Source organism: Sciurus carolinensis, chromosome 3 (assembly GCF_902686445.1).
Source record: "Sciurus carolinensis chromosome 3, mSciCar1.2, whole genome shotgun sequence".
Taxonomy (NCBI): Eukaryota; Metazoa; Chordata; class Mammalia; order Rodentia; family Sciuridae; genus Sciurus; species Sciurus carolinensis.
The window spans coordinates 123716852-123725151 of record NC_062215.1 but is presented as its reverse complement, the minus strand read 5'-3'; the positions used below and the strand labels follow the sequence as shown (position 1 = coordinate 123725151).

At 39.3% G+C, this 8300-nt stretch overlaps 1 protein-coding gene across 6 annotated transcripts in view; it reads left to right on the top strand.

Moving 5' to 3' along the window:
- The first annotated feature begins 5323 nt into the window (after positions 1 to 5323).
- Gpr155 (G protein-coupled receptor 155) overlaps positions 5324 to 8300 on the top strand; it is a 65597-nt gene continuing 62620 nt past the window's right edge. For 3 of the 6 annotated variants that reach the window (XM_047544679.1, XM_047544673.1, XM_047544676.1), the window contains exon 1: positions 8053 to 8267. The gene's annotated coding sequence lies outside the window, so the exon portion shown is untranslated. Of the gene's footprint in view, positions 5464 to 8050; positions 8268 to 8300 lie in introns of those variants that run through there. The other 3 variants (XM_047544678.1, XM_047544680.1, XM_047544682.1) reach the window with 3 other exon arrangements.

Below are 8300 nucleotides of genomic sequence, written 5' to 3'. Positions count from 1 at the left end.
TTTTTTTTAATTGTGGTGAAATACACATAGAAAAACATTTACCACCATAAACATTTTAAAACAGTTGCATGGCATTTAGTTTAGTTTATTCACAATGTTGTGTAACCCTCTCTACTTTTCAACACCCAAACAAAACCCCATATCTATTAAGCAATCACTTTCCATTGCTCTCTTTTCATCCCAATCCCCTGCTTTCTGTCTCTATGAATTTGCCTATCCTGGACATTTCATATAATGAAATCATACAATATGTGGTGTTTGTGTCTGAGGTCTTTCACTTAGCGTAACATTTTAAAGGTTCACTCATGTTGTAGCATGTATCATTATTATGTTATTCTTTTCTTTCCCAAATAATATTCTATTTGTGGAATACAGGCTGAGTGTCCCTTTTTCAAAATATTTAGGACCAGAAGTGTTTCAGATTTTTTATTTTTTGTTTTCAGATTTTGGAAGATTTGCATACACATAATGAGATATCTTGGGGATGGAACCCAAGTCTAAATACAAAATTCATTTATATTTCACATACAACTTCCACACATAGCCTGAATAAACTGTGTGTTGGGTGCCTGCATGTTGACTGCAACCCATCACATAAAGTTACATGTGGGACTTTCCACCTGTGGCATCATGTCAGATCTCAAAAAAGTTTCACTTTGTCAGCATACTACAGTGACACAGCCACATCCATGTTTATAGCTGCACAATTCACAATAGCTAAGTTGTGGAGTCAACCTAGATGCCCATCAACAGATGAATGGATAAAGAAATTGTATATATACACAATGGACTAATATTCAGCCATGAAGAAGAATGACTTTATGATATTCACCAGTAAATGGATGGATCTGGAGATTATCATGCTAAGTGAAATAAGCCAATTCCAAAAAATCTAACCATCAAATGTTCTCTCTGATATGTGGATGCTAAAACACAACAAGTGGGGAGGATAGAAGTTCAGTGGATTAGACAAAGGGGTATGAAGGGAAAGGAGGGGGGAATAGGAAAGGCAGTGGAATGAATCTGACATAATTTTCCTATGTTCACATATGAATATATCACAGTGAATCTCACCATGGTGTATATCCACAAGAATGGGATCCTAATTAGAATAAGATATATTTCATGTTTGTATAAATATATCAGCATAGATTCTACTGCTACGTATAACTAAAAAGAAGAAATAAAAAAATAAAAATGTTTAAGGAACAAACCTAAAAAAAATTTCAGACTTCAGAGCATTTCAGATTTCAGATTTTTGGTTTCAGGATGTGCAAACTGACTACCTTTTGTTTATCCACTTATCTGTTGGTGTACACTAGAATGTTTCCATCAATACACACCAAGGTTTTTCTTCTCCTGGCCCTATGCGCTTTCCCCTCTACAGTCATCCCTATCTCTGTTGGCGGCACCACTACTGACCCAGTTTTTAAGGCCCAAACCTAAGGAGCCATCCTTGATTCCTCTTTCTCTTGACCTCAAACCATCAGCAATTCCCAATAGTTGTATCATCCAGATTTGTCCCAATTTTGGTTACATTTCATTATTTCCCTAGCCACCACTGGGTGCAGTGGCACATGTCTGTGATCTCAGCTCCTTGGGAGGCTGAGAAAAGAGGATCACAAGTTTGAGACCAACCTGGGCAACTTCATCAGACTCTGTCTTAAAATAAAGAAAAAGGTCTGGGGATGGGCTCAGTGGTAGAGTGCCTTTGGGTTCAATCCCAGCACCCCTTCTCCCCACAAAATAGTGATCATGCCACACCAAGGTTGAAGACTTTCAGTGACTTCTCATTACATCATAATAAAATCCAAACATTTTGCTGTAGCCAACAAGACCAGCATGATCTGGCTTACTAACCACTCTGAGGATCTTAGCTACACTCCAACCACACCGGCCTCGCTCAGACCATCTCCAGTGCACTCCCAGAGCTCCTGCTGAGGGACCCAAGCCTTCCCTTAGGATGCATCCCCTTCTCAATCTGCAGAGCACCTCCTCTGATAGGCATTCTCTGCCATCTGAAATACCCATCTTTTTCTATGTCCTCTCACCCCCATCTTTTTCTATGTCCTTCAGCTGGAGAGTTTGCCCTCATACGAGTGAGCTCCACGGGAGACTATTATTTTTCTATCTGTTTATAATCTGTCTTTTCCCACAAGAGTGTAAATTCCAAGAAAATAAGTATGTTGCTTCAGCCAAATCCCCAGGGCCTAAAGCAGTCCCTGTTATGTCTGAGGCATTGAATAAATACTTGTTGCTTGGATAATGAACACACTGCATTGTGTGCACATATAGAAAGAGAATTTTGTGCTTCATAAACAGAATAGCCTATCTTTTCAAACATCCTTAAACATTTACACGAAGAGAACACAAAGCACTTTTCAACCAAGTTGATGAGAGTACAAATTAGTATAAGCTTTCCAGTTTGGAAATTTAATATCTATACAAGTTTTAAATGCAGATATTCTTTGAACTAACCCGATTTATTAAAAGACCTTTCCTTTCCCCTTTGGATTTCATGGGTACCTTTGTGATAAATTAAGTGATCCTTTATTGCAAATCTATTTCTGGGCTCAATTTTATTCTGTTTATCTTTTATATATTATATCAGTTTCAATGATGCTATGGAAATTCATATAAATCTAAGAAAAATTTTCCACCATATTATTTTTCCTACTGTTCTATGTCCTGTAGCTGATTACTCTTTACAATAGTTTTGTTTGTTTGGGTTTTCGTTTTTTATTTTTTGTTTTTTGTTTTTGGTACGGGGGAATAAACCCAGGGGCACTTAACCACTGAGCCACATCTCAGCCCTTTTTTATATTTTATTTAGAGACAGGGTCTCTTGCTGAGTTGCTTAGAATCTCAGTAATCCACACCTGGCTACAATAGATTTAGTGAGAAATAATACTATGGTAACGTAGAAAATACTTTTGGTTGTTTAGGTGTTGTTGCTTTTGTGTTTGTGTTTTGTTTTGTTTTGTTTCTGGTACCAGGGATTGAACTCAGCCTCTGGAGCTGCTGGGATTATAGGAATATTTTTGGTTTTGATAGAAAGATTTTTAGGGCTAGGGATGTAGCTCAGTTGGTAGAATGCTTGCCTTGCAAGCACAAGGTTCTCTGTTCAATCCCCAGCACTACCAAAAAAAAAAAAGGAAAGATTTTTACTTATATTTAGAAGACTACTGTGAGCAGGTGTCCTTTTTTTGTCCCCTCAACCCTCCTCTTTTTTTTTTTTTTTTTTTTTTGTAGTGCTGGGGTTTGAACCCAGGGCCTCAAGCCTGCCAGTCAAGTGCTCTCCCACTAAGCCACATTCCCAGTCCCTGGAAAGATGTCCCACTGGATCTTGGTGTGGGTTTGAAGGACGGACAGGGGTAAATTTTTAAAAACTCAAAGGAACAGTCATTTTATCTTTTATGTTGTTGTCAAATATCCCTCCCCCCTCCCAAAGTTCCTAAAGGGCATTGAAATGATCCATGTTGTAAATAATACTACATAGGAACCATGCTGTGAGTAGGAATCAGGTATTAGAACTGAAATATCTGATAAAACCAACTCTTGATTTGAGGAGTTGTCACTGTGGTTCTGGGTGCTGACGCAACTGGGTATCTATGTAGAAATATAAGTGGCACAAGACTCTTCACCTCTTTATTCATTTGCATTTACTATGCTAAGACTTTTGTTTGTCTATTACATAAGTAGGAAGAGGAGAGAACCAAGGATCCTCTTTTAATTGGACTGAGCAGCCCTGCTAATGTTTGCATCACTTGGGAACATGAGTGCCAACTACAACATTATCACCCAGGGAAACAAATCAACAAGTAAAACTGGCAGTTGGCATTACAGGTGTCGCTGAAGGTTATGTTCACACAACATGGCAACCATTTCTAAAACCTCTAGCGTTTGAAAGACTACTTTGTTGAAATACTTCCAAGGACAGATTGATACTAAAGAGAACAGAATGAACTGGTAGCAGTTGTGAATATTTGTACAAGACTTCAGATCACACAAGGAAAAAGACAGATGTGCTTGGGAGAATTCACATTTTTTCTACCTCACTGGGTCCTTTGATGGAGTTTGAAGTGGTAAAGGATGATTTTCCCTTTGCAGTTGTAGAGAAGAAATATTTTTTTCCATCTCTCTATTTGACTTTTGACTTAATAAATGACATTTTGTGTTTTCAGAGCCAGGTTCTGATGTGATGTTCATTAGCATTAAAAACAGAATGCAGGCCTGTGGAGTTCAATTTAATTGGATTGACTTCTTTGCAGTACTGGGAATTGAACCCAGCAACGCTCTAACACTGAATTACATCCACAGCCCCATTTTTTTTTTTTTTTTTTTTTATTTTGAGACAAAGTCTCAAAAATTTGCTGAGGCTAGTCTCGAACTTGTGAACCTCCTGCCTCAGCCTCCAGAGTCCCTGGGCTTACTGCACCCAGACTGCAGCTCAATTTTAGAAGTGGAAAATGGATTATTAGAATTTGACTTGCTAAAATACAATTTCCCATGTTACAAAAGGACAGTCAGGGTGACATCAGACTTCTCATCAACACAGGTACTAAGACACACATTCTTTGGCAACATGATTTTTGTGTGTATGTGTGCACATGTGTGAGTGTGTGTATACGGGTGATTGAACCCAGGGCCTCCTGTATGCTCAACAAGTTCTTTGCCACATGCTGTAGCCCAGCTTGATGTAATATGTTTATAAACTAGAATATTGTATCCAGAAAAAGATAATAAGTATGAATGTGGGACAGGACCATTTTTAGACACACAGGACTTGGATCATTTACGTCCCACATGCCCGTGTTGGGGAAGCTCCTTGAAAAACTAAGAAAGGGGAAGACCAGTGATCCAGGAAATAGCAAAACAAACCCAAAAAGCCAGAAAAGGAAGTTTCTATATGATTTGCTCTGAAGCAAGACAAATGAGTAATCTGTAGAGATTGGAGGAGAATGTGATGCCACAGGAGGTGAGAAAGGGTACCTAAAGAAGAAGAATGGTAACGAGTGATAGAATAAATAAGAAAATGAAAAATAGGGGGGCGGGGAGGAAGGAAAATAGAAAAATTCCACAAATAGAAAAGGAAATGAAAGCACAAGGTGCCCAAGTTCCCAAGAGAGACCTGCCCTCTGGAGGTCAAAGGTCAGTATTGGGTGGAGTGAGTGGTCATCAAGTTGAGGTGTCGGGGTAGATTATGGAAGGTCTTCACAGCTAGGCTCAGATCTGTACCCATGGTCTAAAGAGGCCTGAAGAACCATAACTGGTTCTGGAAGAGAACAAAAAGTTAAAGGCAGCTTTTTGGTAAATGCCAGTCTGCGGCAGGAGAGGCAGGAAGCCGAAGGATGCATCTGTTGCAATTTTCCAGGCACAAGGAGGAGGAAAATAACCCCACAATAGGGAAGGAGAAGAGAACAATCAGGAAGGCACTTCAAAGGAGGACTCTGCAGGACTCAGGTATGGGACTGGCTAAAAGGGTGGGGATGGTTCCAAGGCTCTTGGGTATTTAGACAGGAAAATGGTGAGGGCGTTTATCTGGTACTGCTGTTTTATTATTGCACACCTACTTCCCCTCATCCTCCTCCTTGTCCTTGGCTTCCTCCTTTTCCTCTTCCTCCCCACCAAGTTGATGTTAAGCTCTGTGTTGGCAGAGGCCAAAGTGTGTGTTTTCTCCTTGACAGAAGCCCTGGGGCCCACGGCAGCAGGCACTCGGCTAATGCTGAGCAGCTGCTGTTGCTGCTTCAATGCCTTAAAGATGGGGAAGCTGGGAAGAGTGATTTGGGACACAAAATAATGATGATGGAAATAGCGATCAGTGAGGTGCCAGCTGCTATTAGGAGTTGGAAGAAACTATTTTTGAAATTATTGCCATTACTTCTCCTTTGGTGAATACCTCACAGTACTTTTCCTTTCTTTAGCATCCTTTAGTTAACTCCATCAATACCTATGTATTAAAACCATGCGGTGAGAGATCTGACTGTCGTCAAGGAAATCACTTCTAAATTCTTTCTTTTAAATCTTGTTTGATTGAAAACTGACTCTTTCTTGGGATTTAGAGCTATTGAAACCCCCTCTGACCGAGGAGTCTGAGTGTTCTACATCTTGTTTGTTCATGTTTCGGAAGGGGAAAAAAATGTTATTTTCAAGTAAAGCACTAGATGGCACTTGTGATGTATTTAATCAAGGATCTGTTGCCTCAGATCCTTTCGGAAAAGGGAAAAATGCAATAAATATTAAAATGGGAAAATCATCATTACAATAATGAAGATCAGTTTCCTATGATTGTGTTTACTATGTTACTATGTATGAGCAATATCTTTATGCAGTGTTTGCATTTAAACCTGGGCTTTGCTTTATAAAAACCATAAGAGGGGAGCCAACATCTCTATAACATATGAAAACCCAGTATCATTAAAATAATAAAAGAACATAATGTTTCATTCATACACACATTGACCATTGGCGTTTTTAACATAATTGTTCTATGCTACTTGGAATATTTCAATTTGTAAAAACCGATTACAAAATCCATGTTCCAAGGCCCATCTATCATGTAAAGAAAAATAAGTAATCATTCATTTAAAATAAAGCACTACTGCTTAAAGGTTTTATTAGTAATGTTAATAAAAAGAAAGGAAGGAAAGAAGGGAAGGTGGAAGAAGAAAGGAAATAAAAATTAAAGCAACTATCTCAGGAGTTTCACCATCTTTAAAGTAGTAACATGGAAGACTTTAAGCAAATACTTTGTCTTTTATGTTACTTGGTTAGGCCAGATTCATTTCACACGTTGCATAATGATCTCATGACGCCACTTTAACCTAGAGAGATTGTAAACTTTTAACAGAAACGTCGGTTGAGATGGTCCTATTTAAAGTAGAAAATATTATTGCCAAATACCATGGCAACTGTAGCCTGAGCACCCTCTCACATGAGTGCATCTTGCCTCTTCCAACCGCCCCGCCTTGTCAGTAACGATTTTACAGATTATGTTCTGTGTGGCTCCATTTCACTTGTCTGTCCTTATTCTCCCTTTGTCTCAGTTTTGTTCCTTATTTCAAATGTACTTTTTCTTGCTGTATCTTTGTAGGATAATTCAGCACAATGAAATTCTTTGGGAACAAGATGGGTTATAAATAAATTAATAATAATGCTAATATGCTGTCTTGTAATTATACTAATTTGTGGGTTTGGAATGAAATTGACATGTTGAAGGTAGTATCTCATGTAGTAGTAAACTTAGCATATCAGAACTCAGAGCTGAATATGCAAATCGGCAGCAGCGCTGAACAAAATCTCGGGTCTGTGTAACAGTCAGGTTTCTCAAGATGCAGTTGATGGAACTCAATTCTGGCTAACCAAAGCAAAAACAGACTTCAACGGAGTGCTAGCCAGAAAGTTATGGGAGAGATGGGAGGCAGCAGGAACCAAACTGGACACAGGGCAGGAAGGAGGTCTGCTCCTGGAGCACAGATCGCAAGAATCACCTCAGGATCTTGTCCGGGTGCTGCTGTTCCAATGTACACATTCTAGTTTTTTCCCAACCTCGTGTGACTCTACTCAAGATGAAGAGTTCCAAGCATCTAGACTATATAATGTGTTCTATGCACTCACAGATCTACAGTGCCTTGAAAGGTTGCAAAATATAAAATAATACAATTTGGAAAAAAGAAAACACCCTAGGAGTCTGGTTGTCTTGCCTTGGGTCACATGCGGGTCTTGCCTTGGTTGCAGTGGCATGAGAAATATTGATTTACACCCCTACCAGGACTGCCCACAAAAGGGGAGTGGAAATTGAGTGTTCCTGGGAGGGGACAATGTTTGTTGGCTACTAAAAAAACAACATGTGCATTACTATAGCAAAAACAGACTGTGTTGTACTGCAAATTTCTATAGATGATTGAGTAGTGCCCCTCCCACCTCAAACGCAGAACCTCAGTAGGTGACCTTATTTGGAAATAGAGTTATTGCACATGTAATTAGTTACGGTTCAAGATGAGATCTTACTGGATTAGGGTGGACTGTAAATCTGACAAGTGTCATTATAAAAGACAAAATAGGACACACAAAGACACCCAGAGAAGAAGGAGATATGTAGATGGAGGCAGAGATTAGAGTGATATATCTACAAGCCAAGGAACGCTGAGGAGTGCCGGCAACCACCAGAAGCTAAGACAGAGGCATGGGATGTTTTCTCCCTCATAGCATCCAGAAGTGACTTACCTTGCCCACATTTACATCTTGGACTTCTGGCCTCCTAAGTGGTGAGAGAATATTTATCTGTTGTTTTAAGACAT